Source organism: Cornus florida, unplaced genomic scaffold (genome assembly GCF_030987335.1).
Source record: "Cornus florida cultivar Cherokee Brave unplaced genomic scaffold, ASM3098733v1 CherokeeBrave_3.0.0_Hap2_Chr06, whole genome shotgun sequence".
In the NCBI taxonomy this organism is placed as follows: Eukaryota; Viridiplantae; Streptophyta; class Magnoliopsida; order Cornales; family Cornaceae; genus Cornus; species Cornus florida.
In genome coordinates, this window is record NW_026775576.1 from 100,158,982 (window position 1) to 100,184,357 (window position 25,376).

Below are 25,376 nucleotides of genomic sequence, written 5' to 3' on the forward strand. Positions count from 1 at the left end.
TTATAATAATATTTTATTATTTACGCATATTTGAAATTTACTACTCGGATTAATTTCAGTGACACTCCTCAGGTTTGGCCATTTTTCACTCTCAAACATCTTTCGAAAATAATTAAGTGCATTTTCACTTTTTCGTCATAATTTCCGTTAAAAACATGTAAAAGACAATTTTACCCCTAATTTTTAAATCTCATTTATTCCTAAATATCATATTATTTAAATAACCATTATACCCCTCTACCTACCACCACTCTCTCTCTCTCTCTTATTCTCTCTGCCTCCATAAACTGTTGCCAAACAACACCCATCAACCATTTAAGACTGAAACCCCATCATCGTTTGTGTTTATTTCTTAAATTCATTAAACTTCTTCTTAATTGATCCTCTTAGTTAGAATTCTGTTAATCTTTTGGGAATAACTCAAATTTCAGCATCTGTTAAACCAAAATTTGTTTCTTGTTTATTACCAGCCATGACAATTTGGAATTGAAATTGACTGAAAAAATGCCCTAAAGATTGATATAATGAATCTTTTCTATTTTCTATTACGTTTGAATATTTAAATCTGATATTATATTGGATCTTAGAAATATGGGTTTGTTACATATAGTGTCTATATATATATACTATATATAAAAGTTACCCATTTCTAATGGAGTCCTTAATAGACGTAGTGTGTGTGTGTGTGTGTATATATATATGCATATGACTTGTATACACATATATAAATACATCTACAGAGAGCAACTTTCAAGTTCTTTGTATTGATTTGAAGAGAAAGAACAGATGGCTTTGGTGGTGGTCTGGTGGAGAGAGAATAGAGGGCTTTGGCAGTGGAGAGAGAAAGGAATAGGAGGAATAAAGAACCCTACTAGCAAACCCACCCATCTTCGAACCGATTCCCTCAATTTTTCTGGCTACCCTCGACCAGTTTAATCGACCTCGCACAAGTGGTTGTCGTCGGCACCACCATGGAAGAAGACAATCATGGGAGGAGGTCGCCGGATGGTGGTGGTTTGGTGGGAAGGAAGAAGACGAACAAGAGATTGCAGGTGGATCCTGCCTAAACCACGTCATTGCTTCTGGACCAAAATTCTTCTGTCGATTCACAATCTTTGTGGTTGTGGGAGTGGGGGTAAGGGTGGGTATGATGGTGGTGGTTGTGGGGGTGGTGGCAGGGGTGGGGATGGGGGTGAGAATGGTGGTGGCGTGGTGCTTGCTGTGACGGTGTCGTGTGCTTGTCTGTGTGTGTGTATGTATATATATATATAGGTGTATATATATATATATGTCTGTTTGTATATATGTATAATTTATAAATATACAAATTTTTTAGGGATATTTTAGTCTTTTAATTTAATTCTTTAGGGTAAATGGTTGTTTTGATAAATTTAAAGGGTGTTTATGTCATTTTACATCGTGTCAGAATGGTTCAAGTAACAATTGGGGTGTTAGTGAAAAACGGAACAAAAATTTGTATATGAATGATAGTTATTTTCGAAAAATGTTTGAGGGTGATATTTGGCCAAACCTGAGTCAACTTCAAACGCCAAGTTGCCAACAGTACTTAATGTTAATTGCTAATATATTCAGTTTTCAGTTTTCTTGAAATTCGACTGTAAAAAATATTATATACTCCGTATATGTTATATCTTCATAAATTCATATATATATATATATATATATATATATATATATATATATATCTTGTGCGCTTATTGATAGGGAAAAATAAACCTAACCTACCTTGACCTAACGATAGAGACAACTAAGTGTTGACCAGCCGCCAGATCTCTTCGACTTTCGAACGATGATATTTCCATCAGATAAGAATGATAATATTTCATTATCAAGGATAATGAAATATGACGTGGTACAACAGGGTAAGGATAACCTTGGCACAATTGGAGGAAGTTAAAAAGGTTAAATTATATCCCCGACAAATTTGGCAATAAACAGATCTCCTCCTATCTCGCATAAGCGGATCTCCTCTAATCTCGCATGAGCGGATCTCCTCTGATCTCGCAAATGAACTGAGGGAGAGCGACTATAAGAATGAGATCCTACCAGTCAATAAAGGTACGATAAAAAACTATTATTAAATCCCAGCCTTTCTTTTAAACCTTCGGTGACTGACTTGATCGTTAAGAGCTCTTGGTAGGCACCACACCGGTGTCGTCAAAATTTATCGATCTTTTACTCTCTTCTTTGCAAGAAAATGGTGTTGTATCGGATCGCGTGGATTTCACTCTCAACAGTTGGCGCCGTTTGTGAGAAACGACGATTCCGTTAAATTAATTACTCGGTTGGGTATATGCACTTGCGGTCCGGTATGGTAACTGGAACAGAAAAATCGTTGCAGGGATCCAGTCAAAGAGAAGGGTCGGGTGAACACCCACACGTCCTAAATGAATAACGGCTTATAGCGTTAGAACTATAGGTCTACGATGAGCGCTGAAAAGTGCACATTTAAATCCCTTAAGCTTGAGTATTTTAGGACCTTCATCTATCTTATTTTCCTATTTTAGTATTTATCTGTGTTTTTGTCTATTTCAGGTCAATAATGTTAAAATGGGCTAAAAATGGTTTCTTAAGGCCTTTTTGGAGTCAAACTAAGTCTTAGTGATGATCTAAAGCAAAATGAGGCTATTTGGGGCAAAAAGAGGCTGATGCTGAAAATATGCCAAGTTTGGATCCATCCAACTCTCAAGTTGGATCGATCCAACTTTCTAAGATCGATCGCAGAAAAAGTAAGATCGATCAAACTTTTCTCAGATCGATCGAAAAGTTGGATCGATCGAAAATCAAAGTTGGATCGATCGAACTTTTGCTAGCAGCAAGTTGTTTTATTCCCATGCGCGCCCAAAAGTCCACCTACCACATAGTACGGGATTAGATATTTTTGGAGCTATATACCTGACTTAGTGACTAAGAAAATGACCTTCTATATAAAGAGAAGTGACCTATTTGTAAAGGAGTTTTTATCATTTTATTTTCTACATTGTAATTTTAATTTCTCTCTCTAGAAAGGTAAGAGATTAGGGTTAGAAGAAAATAAGGAAGTGGAGGCTCATCTCAAGATCCATCTCTAAACCACTCTCTCTCTCCATCTCTAGAGCTTTAAAGAAGAAGAAGAAGAAGAAGAGGAAAAAGAAAAAGATGGAGCCATATTTGGAGTTTGGTTTTATGACCACATCTACCTCCTCCATGATTGGCTAGATCTACACTTAGGGCTTGGATGAGCCCTAAGTCTTGTGTAATCTAAACCCTTGTATTTCTATTTTTGGGGATTTATATATATTGTTGTGATTAGTGTTCTAATCTTGTGAATTTACTGAATCTTGGTATATTTCTATGATTTTTATGGTTTAATTCTTCCTATTAATTCTCTTGTTTATTTAAATGTCTATGTGTGATTAAATTGAGAATTATTTCTTACATGATTCATATGGATTAATTCTTTCTATTGATTCTCTATTTTAATTACATGTTGTCTTATGTGTGATTATTTGGGGAATTGATCTCTACACTAGATTCTCTATGTTGGTTGCATATCTATGTGTGATTAATTAAGGATTTAGTGATAGCTAAGCATGGGTTTTCATTGAATGGGTTTGTCAATTAATTAGATGGTTTATACTTATACTTGATGGGTTGTTCTACAATTTAATTCATGTTTGTAGGTAGGTAGACAATTTATGCTTGCTTAGATATTCCATGGCTTATTATTGCAAAATCCATGATTCTCTAGATTGATGTGTGCTACAATTGTTGCTACTTAGATGTGTCATGCTTAAAATTGATGGGTTGTGCTACACTTAGTTTAGGTAGACAATTCATACATAAATTAGATGGTCCATGCTTAATATTCAATTGGTAGTCGCATTTTGTTCACAGCAATGTATTCCCCATTAATGGAAAGCAAGTGGTTAATTACACGAGCTTAGTGGTGATTCCAACACCCTAAGTCCTCTCTTCATATCTCTTAAATCACTATCTCTAAGTAGTTTACTTTACTTGCATTTTAATTTCATTGTACCTTAGTTTAATCAAACCAATCTCTCTCTTTGCAATCATTTGGTACATTAGAGTTGAAGTTAAATTCTAACACGTATAATCCCTTGGGACGATCCCTACTCACTCTTGCTACGTTAGTAGTAGTGTTGGTAGTGGTTTTTATAAATTTAAATTTGACCTAAAAGGCTTTTCTTGAACCGCACATTCACTACATTATTTTGACGTATACAAGCGGCCTCATCAAAATTTTGGCACCAGACAATAGTGTTCATTTGATTGCTTCTATTTTATTTTATTTTCCATTGTATATTCTTTTCTCTTGTTCTTATTATTATTTGTTCAATTAGGTACTTGACTACAAGAAAGGCAAACTTTGGAACTTGAAGCAATAATTGGAGCTTAAAGCTAATATTAAAATTTGAAGTTGCTTAAGGACCGTTGTGAGCAATTCTTGGAACTCTTGTATTTTAATTGTTTTACTTCTTTGCATGCTTGTGATAGCCCTTGTTGAGGCTTATTATATTACTTTATCTTTGTCCAAGCATAGGTCCTTGTTGAGGCCATTATTTGTTGCATTTAAGTTTCAATTGTGAATGGAGGAATTGTTTGATCCAAGTTTGGGGGGAAATTATATCCCTTTATCTTATGTTCCTCCATCATATTTTAATCCTTATGAGATTGAGTTCAATTCATTTCAACATGCATCATCTTATTATGGACTTGATCACTCATTTGATCCTTCTTATGACTATTGCCCCCCTCCACCATTTTATAATGAACCAACTCCACCACATTTTAGGTATTCACCCGTATTTAAGAAAAAGTGTTAGTTTTACTTGATATGCATATTTCATAAGCTCCACTTATTAATTCTCATTCTCAAACTTTAGCCAAGCTTGAAGCTTAAGTCGAGCAAATTGCAAGTACTCTTTCTCGTCAAGAGGAAAAGGAAGAGGCAAATGAAAAAATGGCAAGAACTTCAATGTATATAGATGAGGATGATGTGAGTGAAGAAGAAGAAGTAGTAAGTGAGCTAATGCCTAGCACTCTATCTTGTATAGAGGAGGAAGTGGCAAGTGAGTTAGTGGCTAATTGTTACAAGGGGAAACTTGTCCCACATCGGATCCGGATAGGAAGTGACATAGGTATAAATGGGTGGGTATGCAGTACTACCCAACAGTTCGAGCTTTTAGGTAAATGGGCAAGCGCCTACCCGTTATAGTTGGTATCAGAGGCAGACCCAGTCCTTGATCCGGTGCCACGCCAAGCGCCCGGCCCGGAAGGCATCCGGGTGTGCCACCCCGGGTAGGCAGGGTGGCCCGACCGCAACGAGGGCGTTGCGAGTTCGGGTGGGGGAGAATGTTACAAGGGGAAACTTGTCCCACATCGGATCCGGATGGGAAGTGACATGGGTATAAATGGGTGGGTATGCAGCACTACTCAACAGTTCGAGCTTTTGGGTAAATGGGCAAGCGCCTACCCGTTATACTAATCCAATAGAGCATAACATGATTAATGAGGACTTTCCTTGTTTTGATCATGATTTTATCTCAACCTTTCCACTTTAGAAAGTGAGGAGATGTTGACCACATTTGAGGTAGGAGAGGAGGAGGAGGAACTTGTTGAAGAGGGCCTTCCTTTTATTATCTCTAATGACCATCTTGAGCCTTGTCTTTTCGAAATGTATGAAAATTGTGGTTTTGACCTTGAAAGCTCCAAAAATGAAGTGAACTCTCTAATGGACTTCTTAGCTAACTTAGAGGGTGAAGAGATGGTAATTTTTGAGGGAGAGAAAAAAGATGAAGAGAAGGTATTCCTTGATATTCCAAATGAGTCTTTGAAAGACTTTGCCTTACCAAGTGCAAGGCTGCCCATCATTGATTTCATTTTCAAAACCGTGGATGAAAGAAATAATATCAAGTCATTCTTTTAGAGGATGATTTCATTGTTGTAAGTGGGACATTAAATGAGAAAAGTGAAAAGAGGATCAATAAGGATGGTTCATATCCGGTTTTTGATTCTTCTGATTAGTGAGTTGACCCAACGTCTTGCTAGAGACGTTAAACACTAGCATTCGTAGCGTTTTCAACTCTATTCCTCTCCCATTTCTTTTTATTATTTATTTTTCATTTTTGTGTATGTTGTTCTATCCAATTTTCAATCTCTATTTTTGTTACCATATTGGGGCTTAGCATAGGGTTTTCTGCACTTTTATGTTGAAAATTGAGCATTTTGCATAAGTTTGATCGATCTCAAATGAGAGTTCGATCGATCAAACTTCATTCCTGCAGCAAACCTGCATCCAAATCACTCTCTGTCTCATCGATCCAAGAAAATCTTCAGATCTCAGTTCTCAATTAGATTGATCAGAAGACCTTCGATCGATCCAAATATCAAGTTCGATTGATCTGTAGTTTCAACACTTAGAAAAATTTTGAGCCTGCATCAACCTGCATATTTAAGCTCTTTGTCAGATTGATCAAAAACATTCCTAGATCAATCTAAAGTTCTTCGATCGATCCAACTTCATTATTGGATCGATCTTGAGATTCCATATTTAGAAAAAATTTCAAAGCACTGCAAATTTCATACTCTCTATCCCATCGTGCGAGCATAGATCGATCCTAACTTTGCCCTTTTGACTTTTTCCTTTTTCTATTTTTATTTTTCATTTTTTTTTCCAAAATAATAATAATAATAATTATTATTATTATTTCTTTGCATTCTTTATTTTCTTACATTTTTATTTACTTGCCTTTTTATTTTTGTTTGTGTACATATTTGTTTTGTCAAAAAAAAAAAAAAAAAAAAAATAGAATTCGGTTTTTCAAAGTAGCATTCCGTCTTGTTAAAAACGTTAAAATGACACATTGTGTCATTTATCTCTTATTTTATACATGTTCATTTTCATTTTTATTTCTTTATTTTTCTTGCATTTTGTTTCATTGTACATACTTTCTTAAAAAATAAATAAATAAATAAATAAATAAACAAATTTTTGCATCCCTTATTTCCTTACATTTTCATTTCTTGTATGTTTATTTGTTTTATTTTTGTGTATGTATACATACTTGTTATGTCATAAAAAAAAAAAAAAAAAAATTAAAGGCAAAAAGAAAGAAAATTTTGTATATACTTGCATTGTACATATTTTTTTCATTTCTTGCATTGTACATATTCTTTCATTGCATTTTGTCTTCTTTATTTTTCTTTTTGCATTTTGTTCATGCATTTTATTCTTTGTTTTTCTTGCATTTTGTATATTCTTGCTTTCGTAAAAAGAAAAAAAAAAAAAAAAAAAAAAGAAGAAGAAAAGTTTCACCATTGTGCCTTTGTGTGTATTCATGCTTTCATGTTTTAATTAGGGCTTGATCTCATATCTCTCTTTCATCTTGTGCTATATTGCCTTAGAATGCTTGATTTACTTATTCTTATCCCATTTGATATTTGATGTGAGTTTGCTAGTGTGGTTATTGTAGGTTGTTGATTCCAAGTTTGGGGGAGACGTCTTTCGAATTGGATCATGACCGGGTTTCATACTTTCGCCACCACGGTATACTCTTTTCATCTTTTCCATTGTTCTCATTGCACATTGAGGACAATGTGCGGTTTAAGTTTGGGGGTAAGGTGTCTTGTTGCATTCTACTTAGATTTGAGTTTTAAATGCATGATTGAGATTTGAGATCCATGTTAGCTATGATTTTGATCTTTGGAGGACTATATTGCTTAAAATTTAAAAATTGCTTGACTTGAGAGTCTAATACTCCTTGTATGCCTTATGGATGCCATTTAGGAGTAAATTTTTTGAAAGATTGATATATTGCTTGCATTTGTGGTCCACATCATCCTGATTTTGTGATTGTTTTGAGATTCATTCTAGGATTCTACACTAGCACATGCGCACACTAGCATTCATTTATGAGGTACATGCTTTGTTGATTATTGAATTGATTATATCCCAATTGGGCTAGTAGTGCATTGAAAGCTTTCATTCTTGATAAAGGTGGATAACAACCCCTTTTCACTAAGTAGCCGGGATTCTAGCCTCATCAAGCACTGAATTTTTCGCGCCGAAAGGTGGAGGGCCTAAACTCTAGGTTAATAATTGAATTCAAGAAAAAAAAAAAGAAAAAAAAAAGAAAAAAAAGAGAAAAAGTTACAAAAGCAATAAAAAGTAAGGACTTCTCCCAAAAAGGTGAGAAGTGAAAAATGATTAGATGGAGATTGTCTTGATTTGTAGCCTAATTGATTTGAGCTTGTAAGTCCGTAGGGGTGTTTGAACACCTAATGCCCTAAAGCCGTCTGGTTTAGGAGTCATTGACCTAACGCTTGACCTCATGAATCGCTAGAAAGCTTAAGAGTTTAACACATTGCACTATACTTCCATCTTTGATCCTTAAAAAAAAAATAAAAATAAAAAATTGAGTGAAAAGAATAAGCGCACCTAGATGAATAAAGCTTTAATAAAAGGTCCACTTTTTGTCTTGATGATCGGTACTAAATTTGTGTGCTAGTTTGAGGGTAAGGATGTGATTAATTCTTTAGTTGGCTAAGATAACAACATATTTGATGCCGGTCCACTCAAAAGGATTCTAGAGTTGTTTTGATTTGCATGATCATTGTCTTGATGTGTGGAGAATCATACTTGCTTGCTTGATATTGAGATTTTGGGAGATTGCTTAGAAATGTTTGAAAAATTGCATACTTGAGGTAGTTTTCTCCCAATACTAGTTTGCAATATTGGTGCCTCTTTTGTGAGAATGAGCTTAATATTTGTGGGTATCATTTCTGAAAACCCTCACGAGACTTCACTCGTCCATTAGGGGTAACCTAGGGGTTTAAAAGGCTTGTTAAATGTGCTAAGTGCAATCGTGTTCCCTACGAAAGTGGCGCTATCATTTTATTGCTTTCTAGTTATAGTTGTTTAGTTGTTCATTTCATTTATTTACCTCGTAGTTCATTGCTAGGGACTAGTAATATTTAAGTTTGAGGGTGTGATGAGCGCTAAAAAGTGTGCATTTAAACCCCTTAAGCTTGAGTATTTTAGGACCTTTATCTATCTTATTTTCCCATTTTAGTATTTATTTGTGTTTTTGTCTATTTCAGGTCAATAATGTTAAAATGGGCTAAAAATGGTTTCTTAAAGCCTTTTTGGAGTCAAACTAAGTCTTAGTGATGATCTAGAGCAAAATGGGGTTGATTTGGAACAAAAAGAGGCAGATGCTAAAAATCTGCCAAGTTGGATCGATCCAACTATTTGAGATCGATTGCAGAAAAAGTGAGATCGATCGAACTTTTCTCAAATCGATCAAAAAGTTGGATCGGTCGAAAATCAAAGTTGGATCGATCGAACTTTTGCTGACAGCGAGCTGTTTTATTCCCATGCGCGCCCAAAAGTCCACCTACCACATAGTACGGGATTAGATATTTTAGGAGCTATATTCCTGACTTAGTGACTAAGAAAATGACCTTCTATATAAAGGGAAGTGACTCATTTATAAAGGAGTTTTTTATCATTTTATTTTCTACATTGTAATTTTAATTTCTCTTTTTAAAAAGGTTAGAGATTAGGGTTAGAAGAAAAGAGGGAAGTGGAGGCTCATCACAAGATCCATCTCTAGACCACTCTCTCTCTCCATCTCTAGAGCTTCAAAGAAGAAGAAGAAGAAGAGGAAGAAGAAGATGGAGCCATATTTGGAGCTTGGTTTCATGACCACATCTACTTCCTCCATGATTGGCTAGATCTACACTTAGGGCTTGGATGAGCCCTAAGTCTTGTGTAATCTAAACCCTTGTATTTCTATTTTTGGGGATTTATATATATTGTTGTGATTAGTGTTATAGCCTTGTGAATTTAATGAATCTTGGTATATTACTATGATTTCTATGGTTTAATTCTTCCTATTAATTTTCTTGTTTATTTAAATGTCTATGTGTGATTAAATTGAGAATTATTTCTTACATGATTCATATGGATTAATTCTTTCTATTGATTCTCTATTTTAATTACATGTTGTCTTATGTGTGATTATTTGGGGAATTGATCTCTACACTAGATTCTTTATGTTGGTTGCATGTCTATGTGTGATTAATTAAGGATTTAGTGATGGCTAAGCATGGGTTTTCATTGAATGGGTTTGTCAATTAATTTGATAGTTTATACTTATGCTTGATGAGTTGTTGTACAATTTAATTCATGTTTGTAGGTAGGTAGACAATCTATGCTTGCTTAGATATTCCATGGCTTATTGTTGCAAAATCCATGATTCTCTAGATTGATGTGTGCTACAATTGTTGCTACTTAGATGTGTCATGCTTAAAATTAATGGGTTATGCTACACTTAGATTAGGTAAACAATTCATACATAAATTAGATGGTCTATGCTTAATATTCAATTGGTAGTCGCATTTTGTTCACAACAATGTATTCCCCATTAATGGAAAGCAAGTGGTTAATTACACGAGCTTAGTGGTGATTCCAACGCCCTAAGTCCTCTCTTCATATCTCTTAAATCCCTATCTCTAACTACTTTACTTTACTTGCATTTTAATTTTATTGCACCTTAGTTTAATCAAACCAATCTCTCTCTTTGTAATCATTTGGTACATTAGAGTTAAAGTTAAATTCTAACATGTATAATCCCTTGGGACGATCCCTACTCACTCTTTCTACGTTAGTAGTAGTGTTGGTAGTGGTTTTTATAAATTTAAATTTGACCTAAAAGGCTTTTCTTGAACCGCACATTCACTACATTATTTTGACGTATACAAGCGGCCTCGTCAGTCCAAACTTTGAATCAGGGTATGGACTAGTTGATCCAACAAAATGTAGAGATCCTGCAAAATCTTATTCCAGCGGGACCACCACCTCAACAAGAATTGTCCGACCCATATCCTCCCAATCTGAATGATGGGGGACATGTAACGACCCAAATCCTCATGGATCCGGATCATTAAACGGGTCCTTACCCGACCCAAAAACATCAAAGGGTAATACAGTCATTTCACATTAAATTTAAATATCAAGGTCCAAAAAGGACAAGATGGTAATTTACCACAATTCACTAAATTGAGACTCAAGGGGTATAATAGTCCTTTACTTATATCACACAATAAATAAAATAAGGTCCGAGGCAATATAGTCTCTTGGGTGGTTGAAATATAATTAATTCATTTTGGTGGGTCAAAAAAATAATAATTAGGTGTAACATCACTTGGGTGCCAAAGTGAAATTTTAAGAACTTAAAATTTGCAATTACATAAGAGACAGAAACCGGTCGACGTATGTACATTATAGATCGACTGGTTTAGGTTATGAACAGTGGAAAACCCCAGGATACCGAAGCCATACGTCGACTGGTTTGGGACGTGATACTGGTCGACGTATGGGAAGCCATACGTTGACTGGTTTGGAACGTGTGCAACAATAACCTACACTGCCAAGATACCGGTCGACGTATGGGAAGCCACACGTGGACCGGTTCAGGGAAATTTTCACTTTCACTTCCCACTGTCCAGTGATAACCCAAATACACCAACATTTGGTAACTAACCACCTGCGTCACTACGTTCACGTACAAATTTTAAATACATTTTAACACTAAATTGCAATATCAACCACCACGTTCTTAATATAATTTGCCACACGTTACTTAAAGCACACAAACTAATTTTGAGTGAGTAAAACTTAATTACATTCTCTCAAATAACAATATACACAATGAACCTCAATACAACACACATTGCAAAAATAATACACCTTGAGTTAGTACTTTACAAAATTAGGTTCATTTACAAAAGATAGGAAAAGAGGCATTTCTCTACTCCAAGCTAAGGCTAAATTGAATTATCGTCAGCTACTTCTTTTCCATGACTTGAAAAATGTAGAATATGATGGGGTGAGCAATATGCTCAGTAGGTGACACTTAAGACACGTCTCTTGTGTCCACATGAATCCAACTAAAGAATAGGACAATAGGAATAGGGATCATACATTGTCGAAATAACACAACATAGCAACAAGTCTCATTATAAACAATAGAATGTTATGGGATGCAATGCATGCCGATGTCGCTCCCCATTTTCAAAACCATCACTTTCAAACCGTTAATGTAACCCCCTTTGGTACCCCCTCAGCGTCGAGAGAAGGATTAGCTACTGTCCCTAGACCATTGGTGACTCAGCAGCGTCATTGTGGGGCCCAGATAGATGCATTTATGTCATATAAATATTCATCATTAACCTACTCGCCCATTGGTGACTTCGCAGCGACCGGGTTTTATCAAAACAATTCTTCAACATACTTTCCCAAAAACTCCCCTTTTTTATTTCAAATTCAATTCTTCCTATTTCTTACCCAATGTAAATGCATAGATGCATTTATGTCATATTAATATTCATCATTTCACAATTAGCTCAAATTTAATTAGCAAGACACAATTCATAAAATTTCTAAGGAAGCTACAATATGTTTTCATACAATAGCATCTAGCATGATAGGCATATAAAGAATCATCATATAGGCATGCTCTTCACATAGACCATTTATCACACCTAATTGCATAAAATTTACAAGTATACATCACAACTAATCAATTGGCTAGAGACTATACAAATTGAGCATGCTAAACAATCATTTAAGAGAGATTAACTCACAAAAGCATAAGAACTCATGCATTAAGAGCCCCTACCTCTTAATTGCGCAAAGCCCTCAAAATGGCCTAGATTTTTGAAGTTGCTAGGGAGATCCAAATATGAAATTGTTGGTATCAATGCGAAGAGCTCGTCGTGCTCTCCGTTTTGCCTCAAACGACACTTAAATTCGGCAAGTAATGAAGATGGAATCATAGCTTGAAGTTTAATTGTGAAATTGAAAGAAAAATGCAAGGAAATGAGATGAGAGAGAGACTTACGGGAGAAGTGAGATTTTGAGACCAAAAATGTGGTCTCTTAGTCATTTAGATGGTGGTAGTGGGTTCCACCCATTTCTTTTATAATTTTCCTTTTTTTTTTGCCCTTTAATTCTTACCACACACCTATATGTACACATATTAAATCATAACCGTACACAACACATTAAATAAAATAAATATGATGCAAATGAATCCAATTAAAATTCCTATACTTGACAATTCCGGTAGCGGGTCCCACACGGGACCGTCCGGCTCGAAAAGCTGAAAAATGTAAAAATGGTCACCCCTACATTTCAAAGAGTCCTGGACTCAATGAAATGCCCCAAACAAATTCTAGGACACAACCGGTACACTCCACAATGTCCGGCAAGAAAAATGTGAAAAGACGAAAATGCCTTTACGGCGACAAAATTCTGGAAAAATACAAAAGGCTGAAAATTGGAAACGTCACAATCTACCCTCCTTAAAGAGATTTTGTCCTCGAAATCTACCCTCCTTAAAAAAAGGAGGCCCACAGCAACACTCTTACCAAGATCGCCCTACAAAACTCTGAGACTATGAACCCACAGACATTATTGCCCTTGACACTGGACGTTATCCGGCAAATACACACTATTGTCACTAAAACCTAAAATGGTATTCATTTCTCACCTCATCATAAAACAAGACCAACTAGGCTCCACGCCTAACTCAAAACAAACATCAGTCCACTCCACATAACCCTGAAAGACTCCAAAGCCCAAAAGAAAAATGGTCACTGCACCACCAATTACGACAACATTCAACCTTAACTCATTCATCAAAGGACACACAAAATCTCAATTCTATACATCCCCCTCAGATCAAGCACTCGCTATCCAACACAGAATTACACAATCATATGACTACACCAGCGACTATTAATCGCGCTATACGACAATCATTATACTTATCAATCTCAAGATGACCAAACGACAACCCTCCCAACAGCTGCATAAACATTTGTCACCAACTTCGTAAAGTATACTATCCTATACCCAAGACACAAATCTTTGAATCAAAATTTTCAATAATCAATGATCGAATCACAAATCCTCAAAACACAATCTTCAACAGTCAATGGTTGTATCACAACCCCTTTATTGGACACTTGATCCTCCCTAACACACCTCATCACCTGAGACAAATCATCCAAACCCATACTGTCACACTGACACAACACCTAATACCATGCTCTTACTATTTATGATAACTTGAAATAATCATTGACCTTTGACCTGACATAGTGCTAAAGATGGATTGACTAAAGAGAAATAATTGGCCAGGCCATTTTCATCATCGATCCAGTTTCAACACAGACGTCATTCCTGTCCTCAGGTGCAAACCTCAAACATAACCCTACACAGTCCACAAAACAACTATGATATCCACTCACTATCTATTCGTTGCTATACATAACCTCAATAACTATACAATCATAAACCTATCCTCAGAATCCCAATCATATCCCAATCACGTAACCATAATAAACAAAAATAACATGGCACTAACTGTCTCAATCATCAACCAACATCAACGTTCCTAAATCTTCTCATAATACCAATACCAGGTAAACAATTCCATAACATCACTCGATTTAATTCTGACCTCGTCAAAACATTCAACACAACCATCCCACGCCTGAGATCTCAAAATCAAAATCAATTATTCCTATTACCCTCAATGGAGTCCCATAATCATTCCCTAACTGCATAACATTCAACAATACCAACACCTGCCCTCAAGACATCGCTAGAATCAATCACCTATATAAAAAAAAAGGCATCTGAATACATGAGTTGCATCACATTACCTATTCATCCTCAACTTTTCATTTATGACAATATCCTTACTGCCACCGCAATTAACAAACATTAGAAACACCGTCCCCATTCAGCAACCCGTGCCTCATCTCCTACCAGTCAAAACCATTATAAAAAAAAAACACCACGAAATTAAAGGCTATACCTCCCTCCGTGGAAGTAAGTCAACCCCTTCAATCAGAACTTCATTCGACAAACTCTAACAGCGTAACACCCACTCACAAATCCGTCTGTCCACGGATGCGCACAACTCCTAGACAGAGACAAAACCCACAACAAACGACGTTCATGCCAAGACTAGAACAAACGAAAGGGTAATAAACCCCGCTCTCACAAGAGACCAACAACTCGCTCCTTAATGAACCAGACACCCTATCACACATTACTTACCAATCGTCTATGGACACCCAATCTCACCTGAGATGAAATGAACTCCTTATACCCAAGGAGAAGAACCAACTTGGAATGCATACGGAACCACAAACACCAATCTAAGTGACCTCACCCATTACCGGACCGTCCTACACAAACAACACAAAAACCTCGCATACACTTCCCCGCAACACTATGCTAACCAAAACTAATCAGATAAAGACATCAATGCCCTTAACATACTGACACTAGGAACCATCACTGTACGTTGGACACTGTGTCCCATCCTACCCGATAATCTCCCAATGAGAAACTCTATGAAATACAATGACACCTGATCACCTGTTCCACCTCTATCCTTTGAAGTTGACATTGTCTCAATCACTGTACACGCAAGATCCGTGACCTTAGTCACAATAACCCACTGGCTCTTCAAAAGAAAAAGGTGCCTATAGGGCAACACCAATCTTACTAGTTTTAAAAGTTAAGCCTTCTACAATCGCCACAACTGGCGTACAATCCCATCACCCACCTGTCAGAACACAACAACACTTAAAAATTTTTAACCTACATTCGGATCAAACGTCAAACCATTATGCTGATCAATGCCAAACATCACGTCATAACACTTCAAACAACAATCCAAACCTATCATCCCACCAGCTATCAAGCCATTGCTAAATGACTCATCCTCAAATTTCTTTGACACATTACCACCACAACAATAAAATAAGCACCACTCTAGTACTTACCATAACTACCATTATTTACCACAAGAAAAGAACATCCTTACGGCAATGCTATGTGAACATACCGTCAAAATAAAAATGAGCATAAAGATCCAAAATGTTCAACACCCAATTGTCTCATTAAATCCGTCAACGATGCAATCAATTACCACTTTCTTTCCGAATACTGGGGTGACCCCTAAACTGCCTTACTTTCCAGTACTGGAATCTCAAGTACTAATACCCCCACGATCATCCTTTCCAAAATAGCTGCGCAACTCCAATCCTTTCGAATCAACAAGCCTCTACTACCAACCACTCCTACAAAAATGATGCTAACTCGATAAGAAACACACATTACTCATTATACCGGACACCATAGTCAACAACCCGTTACAAGAAAAAGAATTATACGTGGCACACTATAGAAACAGTCCTTAAGAGGAAAACAAACACTACGCTAGATGGTCAATCACATAAACTGCAGTAGACGACGACTATAAAACAATAGTCTCTCATTGGTATCTAACTGGACACTTAAGTCATACCTACAACTATGATTACCATCCAACACAATAGGATGTTCACATCAATTTCATCTGAGTTGTGTGCTTGTACCTTGCTCAGTGTGGTAGCCTTCTGGTGCCATCTGCACACGCTCACACATACCCGCCCACAAGGCCACAAAACAAAGAAATCAAATAGAACAGGCCGCCAAGCCCAAGAGGTTACTCCTCATTCTGGCTAAACACAATCTGTGACCAACACTTTATGGTCACAAAACAACATCACACTTAGCCTCTGCCATCTTTACTAGAAATCATAACAAAACGTGTAACTTACTCATCTCGTCGCCAACTCAAGATCAACCTCGACTTTTACTCCCAAAACAGCAATCCAAGAGACAAATTCGCAATCGTAAACATTAATGAACTTCTAAATAAAAATCCAAACACAAACCTTGCTCAACTCGCACAATACCTGAACCTTACAAGTCATGCACTACACACCACCTCACATGCCGTGACATTTAATTAACTTTGCTTACGTGTAAAGATCCCATGACTCACACACCATACCATACGAATCCATCATTCCAAGAGTCCACTCGCTATGCTAAGGGAAACATAACTCAAACCCTCGCCTTTGCAAGAAAATGGGAACTTCCGTCTCGAAAGACACCTAAGATCAAACTCTTCCACCATTACTAGTCGCTAGGAAAAAGACTCCTAATGGAACAACGCGTCTAAAACAAACCGGACTTAATAGATCATGCTATTCACATCACCTATGCTCACAATACTGACACCTTTCCCGTCGTAAAGGATAACTCGCAGAGCTAATACAACATAAGAACGTGTTTGCTAAACAATTACATACTGAAAACATAACACCTATTTATGGATCATTTAAGTTAGTACTACACACATATAACATATAAGCATATGATCACGTAAGTAAATTAGCACGTAGGCAATTAAACAAGTAAGCAAATGAACAAGTAAGCATGCTTCTTTAAATATCCAGACACGTAACAAATAATCTCATACGTAATGCAAACAACCTCTGACGCAATCCTACATAGGCCTCTACCTGTCGTCCTAAGGTTTTTGAACCATCGCTCTGATACCATTCTGTAACGACTCAAATCCTAATGGATCCGGATCATTAAACGGGTCCTTACCCGACCCAAAAACATCTAAGGGTAATACGGTCATTTCACGTTAAATATAAATATCAAGGTCCAAAAAGGACAAGATGGTAATTTACCACAATTCACTAAATTGAGACTCAAGGGGTATAATAGTCCTTTACTTGTATCACATAATAAATAAAATAAGGTCCGGGGCAATATAGTCTTTTGGGTGGTTGAAATATAATTGATTCATTTGGGTGGGTCAAAAAAAAATAAATAATTACATGTAACATCACTTGGGTGCCAAAGTGAAATTTTAAGAACTTAAAATTTGCAATTACAAAAGAGACAGAAACCGGTCGACGTATGTACATTATACGTCGACTGGTTTGGGTTATGAACAGTGGAAAATCCATTGTCAGGATACCGGTTGACGTATGAGAAGCCATACGTGGACTGGTTTGGGACTTGATATCGGTCGATGTATGGGAAGCCATACGTCGACTGGTTTAGAACGTGTGCAACAATGACCTATACTGCCAAGATACCGGTCGACGTATGGAAGCCACACGTCGACCGGTTCTGGGAAATTTTCACTTCACTTCCCACTGTGCAGTGATAACCCAAATACACCAACATCTAGTAATTAACCACCCAAGTCACTACGTTCACGTACAAATTTTAAATATATTTCAACACTAAATTGCAATATCAACCACCACGTTCTTAACGTAATTTGACACACGTTACTTAAAGTACACAAACTGATTTTGAGTGAGTAAAACTTAATTACATTCTCTCAAATAACCATATACACAATGAGCCTCAATACAACACACATTGCAAAAATTATACACCTTGAGTTAGTACTTTACAAAATTAGGTTCATTTACAAAAGATAGGAAAAGAGGTATTTCTCTACTCCGAGCTAAGGCTAAATTGGATTATTGTCAGCTACTTCTTTTCCATGACCTGAAAAATGTAGAATATGATGGGGTGAGCAATATGCTCAGTAGGTGACACTTAAGACACATCTCTTGTGTCCCCATGACACCAACCAAAGAATAGGACAATAGGAATGGGGATCATACATTGTCGGAATAACACAACATAGCAACAAGTCTCATTATAGACAATAGAATGCTATGGGATGCAATGCATGCCGATGTCGCTCCCCATTTTCAAAATCATCACTTTCAAACCGTTAATGTAACCCCCTTTGGTACCCCCTCAGCGACGAGAGAAGGATTGGCTACCTCTTAAGAGAGATTAACTCACAAAAGCATAAGGACTTATGGATTAAGATCCCCTACCTCTTAATTGCTCAAAGCCCTCAAAATGGCCTAGATTTTTGAAGTTGCTAGGGAGATCCAAATCTGAAATTGTTGGTATCAATGCGTAGAGCTCGTCGTGCTCTCCGTTTTGCCTCAAACGGCACTTAAATCCGGCAAGTAATAAAGATGGAATCATAGCTTGAAGTTTGATTGTGAAATTGAAAGAAAAATGCAAGGAAATGAGATGAGAGAGAGACTTATGGGAGAAGTGAGATTTTGAGACGAAAAATGTGGTCTCTAAGTCATTTAGATGGTGGTAGTAGGTCCCACCCATTTCTTTTATAATTTTCCTTTTTCTTTTGCCCTTTAGTTCTCACCACACACCTATATGTACACATATTAAATCATAACCATACACAACACATTAAATAAAATAAATATGATGCAAATGAATCCAATTAAAATTCCTATGCTTGACAATTCCGGTAGCGGGTCCCACACGGGACCATCCCGCTCGAAGAGCTGAAAAATGTAAAAATGGTCACCCCTACATTTCAAAGAATCCTGGACTCAATGAAATGCCCCAAACAAATTCTAGAACACAACCAGTACGCTCCATAATGTCCGGCAAGAAAAATGTGAAAAGACGAAAATGCCCTGGCGGCGACAAAATTCTGGGAAAATGAAAAACGCTGAAAATCGGAAACGTCACAGGACAACACGAGAAGGACCGAGAAAACAGTCCTTCTCACAAGTTCGAGGCAGAACAAAGCCAAGTCAGAAATTGACACTAAGAACCTCCTTCCCCACCTTCGCTGAATCCCCAGTTTCAAATAGGCACAACTTTCTGTGTTAAGGAAAAGATAGAAAAAATTACCTATTTCGACCTTCAGATCCAGGATCTCAAGGTAAAAATGAAAGATATAATGCTGGCTATGAAAGGGAAAGGTCCTGCTACTATAGATGACCTGGTACAGAGGACTAGCTTGCCATTCAACCCCGCTGTTATGAAATGCCACCTGCCTAGCAAGTTCAGGATGCCCTCGTCCGAAAGCTTCGATGGGACCAAAGATCCCCTCGATCACCTAGAGACCTTTCAAGCTCTTATGCATTTACACGCCGTGCCACATGAAATTATGTGCCGAGCTTTTCCAACTACACTTAAGGGATTGGCAAGAGTTTGGTTCAACAAGCTAAAGCCAGGAACCATTAACACTTTCGAGGAGTTGAGTAAGCAATTTGTGAGCCACTTCATTGTAAGTCAGAGGCATAGGAGGCCAGCCACTAACCTGTTTACCGTGAAGCAACAGAAGGGAGAGTCAATCCGGAAATATATCACCCGATTCAACGTAGAGATGTTGCAGTAGAAGAGGTGGACGACAAGGTCGCTTTGACCGTTTTCATAAGAGGACTCCAAACCTCTAAATTCTTGTTCGCCTTATCCAAAGAACCTCCTACCAGCATGACAAAGTTGTTGATCAGAGCGCAGAAACACATGAATGCTGAAGATACTATGAATGCACGGAAGGGAAAAGAAGGAAAGGACAAGAAGAGGTCAGCTCCTCTCACCAGGGATGAAAAGGATACCAGCTATAAGAGATCATTCTTCAGCCAAAGCGATAGAACATATCGTGAGGAGGACTCAGATAAGTATACCGACTAACAATTATCTAACAGCTGGAATTAGCTTTATCAAGTCATTCAAAATAAAGACTGGGGGCATCTCAGTTCATCATTTTAAATGGAAGGTAGCTCATTCACATGTTATTTTGTTTTCCAATAAAGTCACCATCACCAATGAGATGGATGACCCTCAATTTTTACGCAATAAAGTATTATGTTTTCAGTTACCTACTTATGTGGTAAGACTAAGCTCATAGTAATCTATTTATCTTATTAAAGGGACGAGAGACTGATTACACCATATTAAAGGTTTTCTCATTAAAGGGACCAAGGGCCAACAACATATTATTCCTTTATTAAAGGGACAAGAAGCCAATTACTCTTTCTACACAGAAGGGTGAGATAATTAAAGCTTCTTTCTTTTACTAGAGAGACGAGACGACTACCTCTCGTATTAAAGGGGTCACCCTCCTTCAGACTACACTTCTTTCCCTCATAAAAGAACGAAGGGTCAACTTTATCTTCTTCCCTTGGTAAAGAGATGAGGGGTTAACTACTCCCTTACTAAAGGGTGAGCTCACAACGCTCGAGCAAATCTACTCCCCTTATTAAAAGGGGCAAGAAAGTAATCATCAAGCATATTTAGCACAGTAGGACTTGGCATTCCCTACGCTTGACAAAAATCTAATTCTCTTACTAAAGGGACGAACTCAGTGAAGCTCGTAAAGCCTAATTCCCTTACTAAAGGGTCGAGCTGAGTGAAACTTGTAAAATTTAATTCTCTTACTAAAGGGACGAGCTGAGTGAAGCTCGTTCCCTCATTAACGGAGTGACAAGCTGAGTAAAGCTCATAAAATTTTTTCCTTTGCCAAAGGGATGGGTTGTCTGAAACCCATGAAGTTTACAACTAGTGTATTGGATTTTCAAAAGAAAAATCCAGCTTTACATCACTAAGAGTCAATGACCAAGGGTTTGAATTCATGCCCTTCCAAAATAGAACCTTGATTTGGTATCTGTATTAATTCCACCATTGGGAAGAGTACCTAAAGAAACATTACCCAAGAGAATAGTACCCAAGGGAAAATTACCTAGGGGAATAGTACCCAAAGGAGGATTCCCCAAGGGGAACAGTACCCAAGGGAAGGGTACCCACGGGAACATTACTGAATAAAATAGTACCTAAGGAAAAATTATCTAGGGGAACTGTGCCCAAGGGAGGATTACCCAAGGGAACATTATCTAAGGGTAGAGTTCCCGAGGGAACAGTGCCCCGGGCAAAAAAAAAAAAATCACATTCCCAAAGCTAGACGAGCAAGCTTGGGAATGGGGGGTAATTGATAGAGAAAAATAAACCTAACCTACCTTGACCTAACGATAGAGGCAACTAAGTGTTGACCAGCCGCCAGACCTCTTCGACTTTTGAACGATGATATTTTCATCAGATAAGAATGATAATATTTCATTATCAAGGATAATGAAAGATGACATGGTACAACAGGGTAAGGATAACCTTGGCACAATTGGAGGAAGTCAAAAGGGTTAAATCATATCCTTGATAAACCTGGCAACAAATGAATCTCCTCTGATTTCGCGTAAGCGGATTTCCTCTGATCTCGGACGAGCGGTTCTCCTCTGATCTCGCAAATGAACTGTGGGAGAGCGACTATAAGAATGAGATCCTACCAGTCAATAAAGGTACGACAAAAAACTATTATTAAATCCCTACCTTTCTTTTAGACCTTCGGTGACTGACTTGATTGTCAGAGAGCTCTTGGCAGGCACCACAGCGATGCCATCAAGATTCATTGATCTTCTATTCTCTTCTTTGCAGGAAAGCGATGTCGTATCGGACCGCGTGAATTTCACCCTCAACATTTATAATAATATTTTATTACTTACGCATATTTGAAATTTGCTACTATATCCTGCTTGAAGTAATTAAGCTGCATAATAAGCAACATATTTTAAATAAATTTATTAAATAAAAAGGAAACGAAATATAGTTAAAATAAATAAAGAGAACCTGAACAAGCATGCCATATTAGTGTTTATTGTAAATATTGAAAATATTTAAAACTGTTCGGTCATACCCCTCTTACTTGCACCATTGCATTCATGAAAGCAAAACATTAGTCACATTATTTTGCCCACCAGTGCAACACCCCGTCAAGGGGTGAAAGTAAGCTTTTTGACTTAAAAGTCATTAAATATATTTGGTACATGGAATAATTGAATGATTCATGACATTAGTTAAAAAACAAATCAAGCGTCTTTATAAAATGATAAGCATTATGAATTTATTTTCATGAAAAACGTGGTAGCACCTCTATTTGTTTTGAGTAATTGAATAAGTCTCACATTAGTTGGTAAATAAAAAAAAATATGAAACGTATATGAATAAGGGTCATTCTACCTAATAGATTAACTTTTTGAATAAAATATTTTCACATCCAAAAATTGATATCACAACCAGGTCCTTAAGAACCCCATGTGAACTCAAGATTCTCTAACCCGCAGAAAAGATAATAAGACCGGTGACGTTCTATCCACCAAGGTGAGTTTGTTTAAGGAGGGATTATTGGTAGTTGAACAAGTTCGGACTTGTTTAAAGTAAGGGTTACTCCACCTAATAAGTTAATCTTTTAAGTATCAAGTTTTTTTTTATTTTTTATTTATTTTTTATGTGTGTGTGAGAGGAAGTGAATATGATATGCATATCCATAAGAAGAGATAGGAGATTGATTTTGTAAAGTAATTTTTAATAAGAAAAATGATTATTCCTACATGAACATAACCATTCTTATATAAAAAAAAATTTGATGAAAATAAGTTGTAATCTTCTGTTTGTAACAAACTTCTCACCTAATAGTTTTCGTGTTAGTTAATTGAAAAACTTTAGTTCCATACCCTATAATACAAATTCAATCACAAAGAAAAAAAAAATACTAAATTAAATTATGTTATGAAAAAAATATATATTTTTGTTTTGAATTATTCTTCTTATCCATTTTTCTTATTGAATAACTAAATAATGAACACATCAACTGGTTCTAGGAATACATCAAGATGAACTGCTGCTGTTGTTGTTGGTTTTTTTTTTTTTTGTTTTTTGTTTTTTTATTTTTTTATTTTTTTTTTTGTGCTGTTGTTCTGGTGTTGTGAATCCCAGCCATAGTTGAAGCATCAGCCGTACGTTGTTGCTTTCGTGAGCTCTGTTTATTTCTTATGTGCTATGGCCACCAATAGGCCATTGCTTCTCCCCATCAAAAAGTATTGGAACTTTTTGAAACATCCGACAAAGCTTTTTGACTCACGTCTTTTTTAAATTTTAGAATTTTTTCAAATTTTGGTGGTTCATTTTTGGTCCTAGCACTTGCAGTCCAACTGTTGGTCACCCCAGGTATATATAAAGAGTGTAAAAGAAATTTATGAAAATGGTTACACTTTCATTGATTGGGTTTTACAATATTTAGGATTGTAGATTATACAAGGAAAGCAATCAAGGAGAGATTGAAGAAAAGATTATTGGAGGAATCATTTTGTTGCCTAATATGCCTCGCAAGATGGTGTTTCCATCGGAAATACCAATCTTGGACCGGAGATCAACGAATTGTTACTTGGAGTGCGGTTTGGTGAGAACATCAGCGAGTTGGTCGTGTGTGGATACATGAGCAACGTGAAGAGTACCATTGGCGACTTTGTCACGAACAAAATGGTAATCAATCGTGATATACTTCATATGTGAATGGAAAATAGGATTGGCACATAGGTATGTCGCACCGAGGTTGTCACATAGGAGTCGAGGCTTGGTAGAAAGAGAAACTCCAAGTTCAAGTAACAAATTTTGTAACCACAAAATTTCGGCAGCAGTAAATGCAACAGCTCGGTACTCGGCCTCGGTAGAAGAGCGAACAACTGTTCGTTACTTCTCGGAGCACCAAGAGACCGGGTTACCACCGATATAAATGATAAAGGCAGAGATCGATGTACAATCATCACAATTACCAGCCCAATCAGTATCGGAATAGGCAACAAGATCGAAGTTGGCATGCCGTTGAAGATGGAGACCATGGTAGAGTGTGTTCTTGAGATATCTGAGAAGCCTTTTGGTAGACATCCAGTGGAGTTAAGTAGGAGCATACATGTACTGTGCTAGCTTGTTCACCGAGTAAGCAATATTCGGGCGGGTTAAGGAGAGATATTGAATAGCACCAATAACGCTTCGATATTGAGTGATGTCAGTGGAGGGACTGCCATCCGGCAAGACTAGTTTGGTTGATGTAGACATTGGTGTGGCAGCGTCTTTAACCCTTGCCAGCTTGGCCCGCTCAAGTAAGTCGCGGATGTACTTGTGTTGAGATAGGAAGAGGCTTGTTTTAGTTGGGATGACTTTAACACCGAGGTAAAAATGAAGATCACCAAGGTCCTTAATGGAGAATTTTTTAGAAAGAGCCTTGACGAAATCTGAAATGAATTTATTAGTATTCCCTGTGACAAGAAGATTGTCAACATAGACTAAAAAATTAATAGTAACCGAGTTAGAGCGATAGATAAACAGAGATGCATCAGTTTTAGAGTTTGTGAAACCATATGAGATGAAAAATGATTTCAACTCTTGATACCAAGCTCTCGGTGCCTGTTTGAGTCCGTAAAGAGCCTTGTGAAACCTGCAGACATAAGAGGGATGAGATTTGTCAACAAATCCCGGAGGTTAAGACATGTACACCTCTTCTGACAAATGGCCATGCAAAAAGGCATTATTAACGTCTAGCGTGTTGATGAATCCGCCACCCATTGTTAAGAGCAAGAGATAAAACAATTCAAATTATAGTCGGCTTAACTACTGGACTGAATATATCATGATAATTGATTCTGGGACGCTGATGAAAACCCTTGGCAACAAGGCGGGCTTTGTATCTCCCTCCATGGAAGTAAGTCGACCCCTTCAATAAGAACTTTATTCGACAAACTCT